Source organism: Panthera tigris, chromosome B2, assembly GCF_018350195.1.
Source record: "Panthera tigris isolate Pti1 chromosome B2, P.tigris_Pti1_mat1.1, whole genome shotgun sequence".
NCBI lineage: Eukaryota > Metazoa > Chordata > Mammalia > Carnivora > Felidae > Panthera > Panthera tigris.
This window is the reverse complement of record NC_056664.1, coordinates 106,173,678-106,188,201: the sequence shown is the minus strand read 5'-3', so window position 1 is coordinate 106,188,201 and position 14,524 is coordinate 106,173,678. Positions and strand designations below refer to the sequence as shown.

Sequence of the window (14,524 nt, the reverse complement as noted above, 5' to 3'; positions counted from 1 at the left end):
ACTTTCCCCAATTATTACTTTTTTTTTTAAAGAATTTATCTTAAAAATTGTTTGTATGTTTTTCTGTATTGACTTTATGATTGGCTTATTTCCCAAAGAATATAAACTATTGGCATTTTTATTAGGGTCAAAAGTGAGAATTCATAACTTTATAGAGTTATATACTTCTATTTGTGGAATTTTTTTGTCTTCCTAATTAAGGTCTTTATTTCTTGAATTAAATCATTTTAGGTGGGATTTTTTTTCTTCCATTGTATTTTCAAACTTGTTTACATATGTTCAAGGAATTGGTGTATTAAAGTCAGGAAATATTGAAGACCAACTAATTATCAGAATACTTGAGGCAAAAACATTTAACAGAGACTCCAGCTTGTTTACCATACTTCAGTTACTAATAACTCAGAGTAGGTCATTGCAGTGTGATCTTATCTATTAGTTCTATCCCATGATAGTAAGGCTCTATGGAACTGAGATTAATAGTGTACAGTTATTTAAAAGTGGTATTTTTATACTATGTAAGTAGTATAATTTTTTTTGAAGACAATTCTGTAGAGCCATGCAGTTTTTCTTTGTAACTTTCTTATTCTGAATAAAGGGTTAACTTGAATCACACAATTATTATATTTCCAGAGGCATGTGTATCTTAGTATGCATCTGAAAGCTGAAGAAATTGTTTTTTGACATAGCATCAGGCCAGTAGAGGGCTCTCCAAGTCAGTCTACAAGGACATATAGAAATAGCTGAAGGGATATAGAAAAGAGGGTTGCTGAAAATGTTAGAAGGATTTAAAATTATGTGGGGAATTAAAATATGGTTGAGAAATTAGTCTTCAAAAGATAAGGAAAATTAATAAAAGGGAATCAAGGAAAACCCAAAGTACTAAATGGATATTATAAATATAGGAGATGAATTTTTTTTAGTAGATATATATAGAGAGCTGATAAATGGCAAGGGTTTAAAAGAACCAATAAATATAATAAAAAATATTTCTTAGCAAATAAAGTATTTTGGTGTTTGAACAGTGCTTTTCAATTTTTTATTGATTAATTTGACATTTAATGTATAAGTTTAAGGTGCACAGCACACTATTTAACACACTTATGTATTATGTTTGTTAAAGTAGCAGTATTTATTACATTACATAATTGTACTACATATTGTCCATGTTCATTACACTTCGCATTAAATTTCTATGGCTTATTTACTACTCCTTAGTACCCTTATACAAGTTTATATCCTTATACACTATTATTCAAATTTCCACCTCCCAACTCCCCCATCCTCTGGTAACCACCAGTTACTCTGTTTTTTACAGGTTTAACTTTTTGTAGATTCTACATATAAGTGATATATAGTCCTTAATATTTCTCCTTCTGACTTATATTGCTGAACATAATGTGCTTAAGGTCCATTCATGTTGTTATAAATCATAGGATATCTTCCTTTTTCATGGCTGGATAATATTCCACTGTGTACATTTAACACATCATTTTTATCTATTGATAGGCATTTGGGTTATTTCCATATCTGACCTATTATGAATAATGCTGTGATAAACATGGGAGGGTATATACTTTCAGAATCCTGTTTACATATTTCCTTTGGGTATATACCCAGAAATGGGATGGCTAGATTATATGGTAGATCTATTTTATTGGTCCATGGTGGCTGTACCAATTAACCCCCACCAGTGGTGTGTAAGAGTTCTTTTTTCACCACATCCTCACCTGCATCTGCTATTTGTCTTCTTGATGATAATCATTCTAACAGGTATGACATGGTATCTCACTGTGATTTTAATTTGCATTTTCCTGATGATTAATGAAGTGGAACATTTTCCCATGTGTCTGTTGGCCATTTTGATACCCTCTTTGGAAAAATGTCTATTTAGGTCTTTTGCCCCATATTTAATTGGATTAATTTTTTATTATTAAATTGACTTGAGTTCTTTTTATATTTTGGATATTAATTCGTTTCTGATACATAGTTTTCTGAAATATTTTCTTATTCTATAGTTTTTCTTTTCATTTTGTTATATTAGATCTGCTGCTATGCAGAAGCATTTGAGTTTGATATAGTTCCATTTGTCGATTTTTGCTTTTTGTTGTTTGTGCTTTTGGCATCATGTCTAAAAAGCAAATCATTGTTGAGACCAGTATTGGTGAGTTTTCCCCCTATGTTTCATTCTAGGAGTTTTATGATATCAGATCTTTTAAGTCTTTGATCCATTTCAAGTTAGTTTTTGTGAGTAGTGTGAGATAGGGGCTCGATTTCATTGTTCTGCATGTGTTTGTACAGTTTTCCCAGCACACGTGTCAAAGAGACTCTCCTTTCCCCATAGGGTATTCTTGGTTCTCTGGTCAAATATCAGTTCACTGTATATGCCAGGATTTAATTCTGGGCTCTCTATTCCGTTACATTGATTGATCTGTCTTTTTTGTACCAGTATCATACTGTTTTTATTACTATGGCTTTTTACTATAGTTTGAAATCCAGAAGCATGATCCCTCTGGCTTTAATTTTTTTCCTTTATTTTCCCCCTCAGGATTACTTTCGGTATTTTGGGTCTTTTGTGGTTCCACACAGATTTTAGAGTTATTTCTTCAATTTCTGTGAAGAATAGCAAAGGAATTTTTATCTTAGATGTATGAACAATGTTATTTTTTATGCATAGCATTTTATATGTGCACAATTTGGGGCACATACCTTACTCATCCTAATTCCGTAGCAAATTAAACAAAGAAAAATATATTTTTAATATTCTGTATATTCTAGGTTAAAGAAAGTAAATTTTTGACATAAAATAACATTCTTTTATGAATTTATAGATGTAAAACATATTTTGGGTAAATAACTCTATTCGACTGTTAAAAACTTTGAACAGCCTACGATCAAGATGACCTGAAAGTTAAATATCAGCAAATCTCATAGGTAGAAAATGAGAACTAGGTTTTTATCCAAAAATTCACACTTCCTAGATTGTTTTAGTAGTAAAATTGCTGGAACTGAAGAGTGATTTATCTTTATAATGCCCTATACCAAAATTTTAACCTGTGGTTAACAAGGCTTCTTAGGGGGAAAAAATGTGAAGGATCCTTTTTATCTTTTGTTAAAAACTGAAGAAGAGATGTCTTCTTTTAACATAGATGTGAACCTTGGAATAGACCAAGCAGATAATATTTAATTACGCTTCATTGATGCATCATTTCTTGTTTTCTTTCCATTTTATCCTTTTTCTATTTATGTAATTTTTTCTATTTCATTTTCCTTCAGCCATTTTTTCTACTACCAAGTTTTGTGGTTTTAATGAGCATTTTATAAATGAGTCCCACCTTTACGAATGAGCTCATTCAACAAAACATAAACACCTAATGTGTTAAATTCTGGGGCAGCAAAAGTGAAGGATACTTTCTGTATTCATGATCTTGAATCCCACAGAGAGAGACTGTATCAAAAAACATGTTTATCCATTTCTTCAGAAATTACTTGTTTACTGTGGATAAGGCACCATGTAGGCTCTAGTAATATAAATGTGAATGAAGTTGGTTTTTTCATCAAAAAGTGTACAATCCAGTGAGGAAGACTGATAAACAAGAGATAATTGCAGTAAGTTGGAGGTGCCCAAATGGGATATATATGAAGTAATATGGGAATCCCTACTAAGAACAGATAAACTAGCCTTGCAGAGGGAGGCTTAAGCTTCCTGTAGGAAAGGACATCTGATCTGAGAACCTGATGAAGTAAAAGAATTTAGGCAGGTTAAGGAAATGGAGAAATAGTGCTTCAGGCATGCTATATTGTGTGTGAAGAAGCTCAAAGATAAAGCATTTGGAAAACTACACATTATTCTGTATGGATGAAGTGCAAAGTGAGAGAGAGTAGTGGTAAGAGGTGTGCTTAGAGAGAGGTAAGGCAGGGGTCAAGTTGTATCAAGGGCTTAAAAAGTAAGGGACCCATTTGTCCCTGTTTTAGCTACAGTTTCAGTTAATGCCTGTTGTACTCCCATAAGTGATTAATAGCACCCCCTTTCAATCTCTGAAGTGTCCTAGTTTGGTCACCCCTGGGCGTAATAGACCCTGGATTTAAGATGGATGGTATTGGAGCAGAAACCAGGCAGGAAGCTCTTATCAATAGTCCAAAAGTTAAATGGACATCTGAATTTAACAACAATGTTGGTTAAGACAAAAGGAAGAATATTTATTACACATCTGTGTGACCAAGCATGGGCTTGATTTGATGACTTTAATGTGGTGAGAGAAGTGATTGCCTAGTTTCAGATGGGCAAAATTGATTGGCTTTTATTGCCAAAGGCCAGGATAGAGACAACTACATCAGGAGTAAGTTCTATTAGAGGAGAAAAATAATGAGTTACGCTTATATATTATTATATTGTAAATTTGGGACTAAGATGAAGAATGAGGCTGATATTCATAGGTAGGTCTAAGGGAGAGGTTAGAAATCTAGGACTTGTCAGTCCACCCAGGTGGTGGTTGAAGCTTGGGCATGATCACTTCTTCCAGGGAGTGAAGAAAATGGGAACTGTAAGTAATGACAGGGAACAGCAGTATTTTAGAAGTCAGTAAAAGAGCACAAGTTGTGAAGGAGCATGGTGGAGGGGCGTGGGAGTGGGGGTTGCGTATTGTTATAGAAATGAAGGGAAGACCGGCTTTCTTCGCAGACTCAGTGGTTGTAAGACACTCTGGCTGAAAAAGCAATTTAAGGGCTTAAAGCAGTTCTGGCTTCAGGCTTTTCTCTTTCTGTCTGCTTAATTTCATGTAGAAGTTGTCCAATTTGTCTTGTTATGAAACACATTTCTGTAGTGCAGATTTGCTCATACATGAATGGTACAATGAGGTCAGTATAGTTTTCAAGTCTCATTGGTTCATATGTGGTTTTTGTTTTGTTTTTCCAGGCAAGGGGATTTAGAATAGTGTGAGTAAAATTAGGATCTTCGGCAGGCTGCAGAACAGGCCTAGGCTCACCTGCTGCCTTGGCAGCAGAAGCCTCTTCAAGTTTCATTTTCAGAAAATTGTACTGTACTGCCTTGAGACATGCACTCCCTCCTTTAGCAGCTTCAGTTCCTGGCAGGTCGTGTTGCCTCCTACCCACCTGAATGTAGTCCCCATATTGCAGAGTTCTACCTCTGTCATCTCAATACCCACCAGACCTGCTCTAATTAAAGTGATGCCAGCATTTAATATTAACTGTGACTGCCTGCCCAAGAAGTTCAGCTCTTGTCCCCAGTTACTATTTTGATTAGTAATCTGGTTTAAGTTGCGTAGTCTTTGAATGGACTATTGCCTTTCCTTTTCCCTTAAGCCCTATTTTTAGTGCTTGGTTTTTGAGTGCTTTTCCAGGAATATTTCATTGTAGTAGAAACATCTGTATTAACTTATTTGTAAAATTAATAAATTTTATATTTTAGAACAGTTTTAGGTTCACAGCAAAATTGAGCAGAATGTACAGAGTTCTCATATATCCTGTGCCCCCACATACCTACGGCTTTCTCCACTGTTGACATCCTCTGTCACAGGATATCTTTGTTACAGTTGAACCTGTACTGACCCATTATCATCACCCAAAGGCCGTAGATTACATTGAGGTTCACACTTGGTGTTACAATTCTGTGAATTTGGACAAATGTATAATGACCCATATGCATTATTGTAGTATCGTACAGAATAGTTTCACTGCCCTAAAACTCTGTGCTCTGCCTGTTCAATCCCTCCTCTCCTTTAACCTCTGGCAACAACCAATCTTTTAACTGTCTCCATAGTTTTGCCTCTTCCAGAATGTGATATAGTTGGAATCATACAGTATATAACCTTTCAGATTGGCTTCTTTCACCTCATGACACACATTTAAGTTTCCTCTGTGTCTTTTTTTTTTTTTTTTTTTTTTGAGAGAGCGTGCAGGCATGCATGCACGTGGGCAAGTAGGGTGGGTGCTGGGCAGAGAGAGAGAGAGAGAGAGAGATGGAAAATCCCAAGCAGCCCCACGCTCAGCACAGAGCCTGAGGTGTGGGGCTTGATCCCACAACCCTGGCATTATGACCTGAGCCAAATTCAAGAATCAGATGCTCAACCACTGAGCCACCCAGGGTGCCCCATCATCATATTGATAGCTTATTTCTTTTTAGTGCTGCATAATATCCTATTGCCTGTATGTACCATAGTTTATTTATCCACTCATCTACTGAAGGAAATTTTAGTTATTTTAAAGTTTTGGCAAATATGAATAAAGCTGCTGTAAACTTTCATGTGAAGCTTTTTGTGTAGCATATTTTCTATTCATTTGGGTAAATACCAAGGAACACAATTGCTGGATCATATGGTAAGAGTATGTTTAAGTAACTGCCAAGATCTTTCAAAGTGGTTATATTACTTTGCATTCCCTCCAGTAATAAACAAAAGTTTCTGTTGTTGCATATCCTCACCAGCATTTGGTGTGCAGAGTTTTTGATTTTGGCCATTCTAATAGATATATAGTGGTAGGTAGCTCATTGTTGTTTCAATTTGCAATACCCTAAAGACATTTGATTTTGAATATCTTTTCATATGTTTATTTGTCATCTGTATATTTTCTTCAGTGAGATAACTGTTTGTTCAGGTCATTCCCCCATTTTTAAAATTTGTGTTGTTTTTTTATTGTTGAGTTTTAGGAGTTCTTTGTATAGTTTGGATACATATCCTTCATCATATGTGTCTTTTGCAAATAGTTTCTGCCAGTATGTGGCTTATCTTCTCATTTTCTTGATAATGTCTTCTGCAGAGCTTAAATTTTTAATGAAATCCAGCTTATCATTTGTTTCTTTTTTTAAACATTTAAAAAAATGTTTATTTATTTTGAGAGAGAAAGCAAGAGCAAAAGCAGTGAGTGAGGGAAAGAGAGAATCCAAGCAGGCTCCATGCTGTCAGCACAGAGCCCAATGTGGGGCTCAATCCCATGAACCATGAGATCATGACCTGAGCTGAAATCAAGAGTTGGATGCTTAACCAACTGAGCCATCCGGGTGCCCCCATTTGTTTCTTTTATGGATCTTACTTTTAGTAGTGTATCTAAAAGTTATTGTCATATCTAGGTTTTTTTCTATGTTATTTTCTAGGGGTTTTATAGTTTTCCATTTTAACAGTTAGGTCTGTAGTCCATTTTGTGTTAATTTTTATGAAAAGTGTAAAGCCTGTGTCTAGATTCATTTTCTTGCATATAGATGTTCCATTGTTCCAGCATCATTTGTTGAAAAGACTTTCTTTGCTCCATTGTACTGCCTTTGTGTTTTTGTCAAAAATCAGTTGGCTGTATTTATATGTGGATCTATTTCTAGGCTTTCATTTCTTTTCCACTGACCTGTTTGGTCTTTCCTCAATGCCATACACTCTAGATTACTGTAGATTTATTGTAAGTCTTGACATCAGGTGGTCAGTCCTGCATCTTTGTTCTTTTCCTTCAATATTATGTTGACTATTCTGGGTCTTTTGTTTTTTCGTAGAAACTTTACAATCAGTTTGTTGCTACCCACAAAATAACTTGTTTGGATTTGCCTGAGATTGCCTTGAATCTATGGATTAAGTTGGGTAAAACTTAACATCTTGACAGTATTGAGTTTGTCCGTGGACATGGAATATCTCTTTGTTTATTTCATCCTTCTTTAGTGTCTTTGATCAGAGTTTTGTAACTTTCCTTATATCTTGTACTTTGTTACATTTATACTTATTTCATTTTGGGGGTGCTAATGTAAATGCCAATGTGTTTTAAATTTCAAATTCTACTTGTTCATTGCTGGCATATAGGAAAACACCTGACTTTCATATATTAATCTTGTTTCTTGCAACCTAGGTATTATTTTCCTATTAGTTTCAGGAGGTGGGTTTTTTTGTTTTTGTTTTTGTTTTTGTTTTTTTTTTTTGATCTGTTTTCTTGGATTTTCTATATAAGTGATTATATCATCTGTGAACAAAACTGTTTTAATTCTTTTTTCTGCCCAACTGGCATACATTTTATTTCCTTCTCTTGTTTTATTGCATTCCCTAGGATTTCCAGTACAGTGTAGAAAATCAGTGGTGGGAGGAACATCCTTGCCTTGTTCCTGGTGAAGCTTCAAGTTTCTTACCATTAACTGCTGCTAGCTATAGTTTTTTTCTAGATGTTCTTTATCAAGTTTAGTAAGTTTGCCTCTATTCCAAGTTTGGTTATAGTTTCTTGCATGAATGAGTGTTGAATTTTGTCAGAATTATTTTCTACATTTAATTGATATGATCATAATGTTTTTTCCTCTGTAGACTGTTGATATGATGGATTACATTAATTGATTTTTGAATGTTGAACCAGCCTAAATTGCTGGGATAAATTTCAGTTGGTCATGGTGAATAATTCTTTTTATACATTGTTAGATCCAGTTTGCTATTTTTTTGAGGATCCATTTATGTAAAATATTGGTCTGTAGCTTTCTTTTTTTAAAAATTAAAACAATTTTTTTTTTTTAGTAATCTTTACACCCAACGTGGGGCTTGAACTCATGACACTGAGATCAAGAGTCGCTACTCTTCCAAGTGAGCCAGGCAGATGCCCTTATAGTTTTCTTGTAATGTTTTTGTCTCATTTGGTATTAGGGTAATTGTGGCCTCATAGAATGAGTTAGAAGTATTCCTTCTGCTTCTGCGTCTGGAAGAGATTGTAGAAAGTCGGTATAATTTCTTCCATTTTTATTTTTTATTTTTTTATTTTTTTAAAAATTTTTTTATTTTTAACGTTTATTTTTGAGACAGAGAGAGACACAGCATGAATGGGGGAGGGTCAGAGAGAGAGGGAGACACAGAATCTGAAACAGGCTCCTGGCTGTGAGCTGTCAGCACAGAGCCTGACGCGGAGCTTGAACTCACAGACCGCGAGATCATGACCTGAGCCGAAGTCGGACACCCAACTGACTTGAGCCACCCAGGCATCCCTGATTTCTTCCATTTTTAAATGCTTGGTAGAATTCACCAGTAAACCCATCTGGGCCTGGTGCTTTCTGTGTTAGAAAGTGATTAATTATTGATTTAATTTCTTTAATTGGCCTCTTCAGATTATTTATTTTTTGTATGAGTTTTGGCAGGTTGTGGTTTTCAAGAAATTAGTCTATTTCATCTAGGTCATCAAATTTATTGGCATAAAGTTGTTCATAATAATCCTTTATTATATTTTTTAATGTCCATGGGATCTGTAGTGATGTTTGCCCTTAAAATTTGATATTAATAAATTTGTGTCTTCTTTCTTTTTTCTTAGTTAGCCTGAACTAGAAGGTTATTGATTTTATAGATCTTTTCCAGAATGAGTTTTGATTTTGTTGATTTTCTATATTGATTTCCTGTTTTCAGTTTCACTGATTTCTGCTTTAATTTTTATTCTTCTATACTTTGGATTTGATTTATTTTTCTGTGTCTAGTTTCCAATGTGGAAGCTTAGAAAATTGATTTTAAGCCTTTCTTGTTTTCTAATATATGCACGTGACGTTATAAATTTCCCTCAAAGCACTGCTTTAATTACATCCCACAAATTTTAGATAATCTGTATTTTCATTTCCCTTTAGTACAGAATATTTTAAAATTTCTCTTGATATTTCTTCTTTGATCCATAAGTTATCTAGAAGTGTACTATTTAATCTTCAAGTATTTTGGGATTTTTATAGCTACCTTTCTGTTGATTTCTAGTTTAATTACATTATGGTTTGAGAGCATATATTGTTTGATCCTTCTTCTTTTAAATTTGTTAAGACATGTTTTATCACCCTAAATGTGGTCTATTTTGGTAAATGTTCTGTATGAGCTTGAGAAGAATGTGTAATCTGAAGTAGTCTATACATGTCAATTACATCCAGGCAGTTGTTGATGCTGTTTAGTTCAACTGTGTTCTTAGTAATTTTCTACTTGATGGGTCTGTTCATTTCTGATAGAGGGTTGTTAAAGTCTCCAGTTACTATAGTAGATTCATTTGTTTCTCCTGTAGTTCTCTCAGTTTTTACAGCACATATGTTGCTGCTCTGTTGTTAAGCATATACACATTAAGGATTGCTAAGGCTTCTTGGAGTATTGACCCTTTCCTGTAATGCTCATTTTGGTTCCTGATAACTTTCCTGGCTGTAAAGTCTGCTTTTTCTGAAATTAACATAGCTATTCTACTTTCTTTTGATGAGAAGTTAGCATGACGTATCTTTTTCCATCCCTTTGCTTTTAATCTGTGTGTGTCATTATTTTTAGTGTGGGTTTCTTGTAGGGAGCATATAGTCAGGTCTTGTTTTAGGACCCATTGAGGCAGTCTCTGTCTTTCAGTTGATGTATTTATACTATTTACATTTAAAGTGATTATTGATACAGTTGGGTTAAAACCAACCATGTTTGTTACTGTTTTTTTGCTCTTGTTCTTTGTTCCTATTTTTGTCTTCCACTTTGTCTGCCTTTTGTGCTTTTACTCGAGCATTTAATACAATTCCATCTTCTCTCCTTTCTTAGCATATAGATTACACTTCTTTTTTTAGTGGTTGCCCTAGAGTTTGCAATATACACTTACAACCAACCCATATCTGCTTGCAGATAACACTGTACCTTTCATGAGTGGTGCAAATTCCTTGTAATAATTAAGTACTACTAAATCTTCCTTCCTTTTTCTTGTATCATTGCTGTCATTCATTTCACTTAAGCATACACACACACAAACACACACTAAGTGAACACATTGTTGCCATTATTGTTGAATAAGCATATCTATTAGATTAAGACAAATAAAAGCTTTTATTTGATTTGATTTGATTTGATTTGAGTTTCTGACCTATATCATTTTCCTTCTCTCTGAGGAACTTCCTTTTAACATTTCTTCCAAGCCAAGTCCATTGGCAACAAATTCCCTCAACTTTGTTTGAGAAAACCTTTACTTCTTCACCTATGAAGAATAATTTCAGAGTATAGAATTACAGGTTGGTGGGTTTTTTTCTCTCAACACAAAATATTTCACTCTACTTTCTTCTTGTTTGCACAGTTTCTGAGAAGTCAGACACAACTGTTATGTTAGCCTGTCTGGAGATAAGGTGTTTTTTCCTCTGGTTTATTTTGAGATATTTTTTTATATTTGATTTTCAGAAATCTAAGTATAATATGCCTCGATGTAGTTTTTTGGAATTTATTCTGCTTGATCTCTGAGCTTCCTGAATCTGAGATGTGGTAGTTGACAGTTTGGGGAAATTCTCAGTCATTTTTGTTTCAAATGCTGTTTTCATTCCTTTCTTCTCCTTGTATTGTTATATACCTTTTGTAGTTATCTCACAGTTCTTGGATATTCTCTTTTATTTTTTCCAGTGTTTTCTCTTTGTTCTATAGTTTTGGAAGTTTCTTGTCATATCCTCAAGCTCTAAGATTGTTTCCTGAACTGTGTTCAGTCAACTGATGAGCCCATCAAAGACCTTCTTTATATCTATTACAGCATTTTTGATCTCTAAAATTTATTTTTTATTCTAAGGATAGCCACCTCTGTGCTTATTACATTAACCATATGTTCTTACCTGTTTTCTGCCTTAGCATTAATGCCCTATATTGATCATAGTCTTAAAAATTTTTTGGTCTAATAATTCCAGCATTCCTGTCATATCTGACTCTGACTCTGGTTCTGTTGCTTATTTAGTCTGTCCAGCTGTGATTTTGTCTTTTAGTGTGCCTTGTAATTTTTTGTTGAAAGTTAGATCAGATGTACTAGGTAAAAGGAAATGTGGTAAATAATAATATAATGGTAAGGTGTAGAGAAAGAAGTATTATGTAGTCCTTTGGTTAGATGTTAGTCTTTTTGTGAGCCTGTGATTTTGGACTCTGAACTTAATGAGTGCTTCTGTCTTTTTCCTTCCTACCCTTAAGTGAGAGGATGGCTAGAGACAACTAGAATTGAATATTTCTCTTCTAGGTAGGTTAGTTCCCTTCTAGGTAGGGTAGTCTCTAGTTTAATAGTTTCTACTGAAGACAGGTCTTGTTAAGAAGAATGTAGTGTTCTGGTGTATTTCCAAATGGTTCCTTTTATCTTCCTGCTAGAAACATGAAGAGATTTTCCCCTGATAATTAATCACTGTGAGGACCTGATAGAGCTCATGGCAGTAAAACTCAAAAAAGTTGAGTGTCTCCTATGACTAGATCTCCCTTGGAGTTTTTGACTCTCAGAATTGTCCATTCTGAGCCTCCAGCAATTCATCAACTTCAGTTCTGGTTTTCCTATTCCAGCATTGGTTGCAGGGAGGATTTTGTTCTAGTAAGTGTGACTTTCTGTATTCATCTGTCTCTCCAATTTAGGGGGCAGAAGTTTACCCTGTGACCTTACTTCTGATATATCTAAGAAGAATTGTTGATTTTTCAGTGTGTTCAGCTTTTTCACTTGTTAATAAAACAGATGGAATGGAAATTTCTGAGCTCACTACATGCCAGATTGTAAACTATAAGTCTGTGTTATTTTTTTTTTTTTAGTTTCCTATCCTGGCCCACCCATCTTTCTGAATTTTAGACCCATCTCTCTAACTTCCTCTCTATTTGTATGTTCAAATGATAATCTTAATAAGCTCTAATTATAATTAAGTACATCTGCTTAGAGCTGTTCTCCTATATGACCTTCTTACCTTGGCTCAGAATAGGATCTTTCTTTCCTGTTACTCGACTAAAAATCTCAAACCTTAGTTATCTAACATTTCCTGTCTGTACACTTCTTAAAAAATAATTTTCTCTAAATCCTCTCAATTCTACTTCCAGACTTTCTTCATTCTGTTCTCCATGCTCTTGTTTAACTCCTCTTTTTTATCAGCTAAGTAGGTTAGAATAATTTCTGAAAGTGACATATTCATATCCATTCATCCATTCTCAGTATCCTCTAATTCCTGTTGTCCACTGCTTCCAGTGGTTGTAGCACTCTCTTGTTCTCTTTACTCTTTTCTTTTCCCTTCAATCAAAAGTTACTGAGAGTTGGGAAACCTGGGTGGCTCATTCGGTTGAGCATCCAACTTCGGCTCAGGTCATGATCTCCGGGTCTGTGAGTTTGAGCCCCACATCGGGCTCTGCTGACAGCTCAGAGTCTGGAGCCTGCTTCAGATTCTGTGTCCCTCTCTCGTTCTGCCCCTCCCCCACTCATGTTCTGACTCTTTCTCAAGAACAAATAAACATTAATAAATAAATAAACAAACAAAGTTATTGAGAGTCTGCCTACTGGGCTAAATGCCAGGGAATACAGAGATTTACAAAACAGAGTTCACAATCTTCTTAAATCATGTTACTTTGTTGTTATAAAACCATCACTGGTTTTATAACCAGTGGTTTTATGGTCTTAACTCATTTCCTGTGAGTTAAGATTTAACTCTGAATCTTGTGATTATACAACCAGTATGGTCCCACGTAGATTTTTAAATTTCCCCTTATATCCATCCTCCCTCTTACAATCCATACTTTAAACAGCAATGGGTATTCTCTGTATATATTCCATTTATTTATTTTTTTAAGTTGTATTTATTTATTTTGAGAGAGAGAACGAGAGAGAGCACGCAGGAGAGGGGAAGAGAGAGAGGGAAAGAAAATCCCAGCCAGGCTCAGCATGGTCAGCACAGCCCAATGTGGGGCTCCATCTGATGAACCATGAGATCATGCATGATCTGAGCTCTTCCCTTCTCCATTTCTGCCAGAATCCTCCTTATTTTCAAAGGGTATCTCAAAAGCCACTTCCTAGTAAAGCCTTTTTCCTCATTCTCCCAATGTTGTCTTCATTTGTCCTCCCACCTCCCCATTCTTTTTACTTAAAACGACTTTTCTTTGGCTACCATATTGTATGGTGCCCTATATATATATAATCATCTGAGGGTTTCTCTGATGCCTCTGATTAGAATTTGAGTTTTTAAAGGACAGTGGTAGAGTCTGTCATCTTTGAAATACTCAGCACACGATAAATGCTACTTATATAATTTTTGAATTATAACTCCTCCTTTGGTGAAGTATGAGTTCTTCAAGGTCTAGTTCAAGTTCACTTCCTGTAAAACCTTCCCATAGGTACTACAGTACAACTGTCTTTGCACTTAGGCAGTTTTCATTGTCTTTCTTTGTGTGATACTTTATTAAACTGCTGAGACCTTGCTTTATTAACTGTCGAACCCCTAGTACACAATTCTTAATATATGTGCTTAAGTAAATATGTGTTGAGTAAGTGGAAAAATAAATTGTCTGTTTACTTTCACATTACTGTATTGGTATCTTTTACAGTACTTAGAACATTTTAATTTTTTGAGGAAATATTTGTATTTTCTGTCTGCCTTTTCCTGATTGTAATGCTGCACGGTAGGGGAAAGATCTAACCTGAATTCCTTATAAAACCTCGCTCATAGAAACAAGAATGCATTTGTTCAATCAGCAATTGTTTTTTGAGCTCTTATTTTATGCCAGTGATTATTCTAGGAAATAACGATATAAGGGCAACTAAGATGGACAATAATTCCTGCTTTCATGGACCTTACATTCTAGTTAGAGGAAAAAATTAATACTTA

The 14,524-nt window shown here is 34.8% G+C and overlaps 1 protein-coding gene across 2 annotated transcripts in view; it reads left to right on the top strand.

Annotated features, from left to right (window-relative positions):
• The window catches only part of CEP85L (centrosomal protein 85 like), a 164,178-nt gene that overhangs the window by 109,924 nt on the left and 39,730 nt on the right, over positions 1 to 14,524 (top strand). The gene's annotated exons all lie outside the window — the stretch shown is intronic.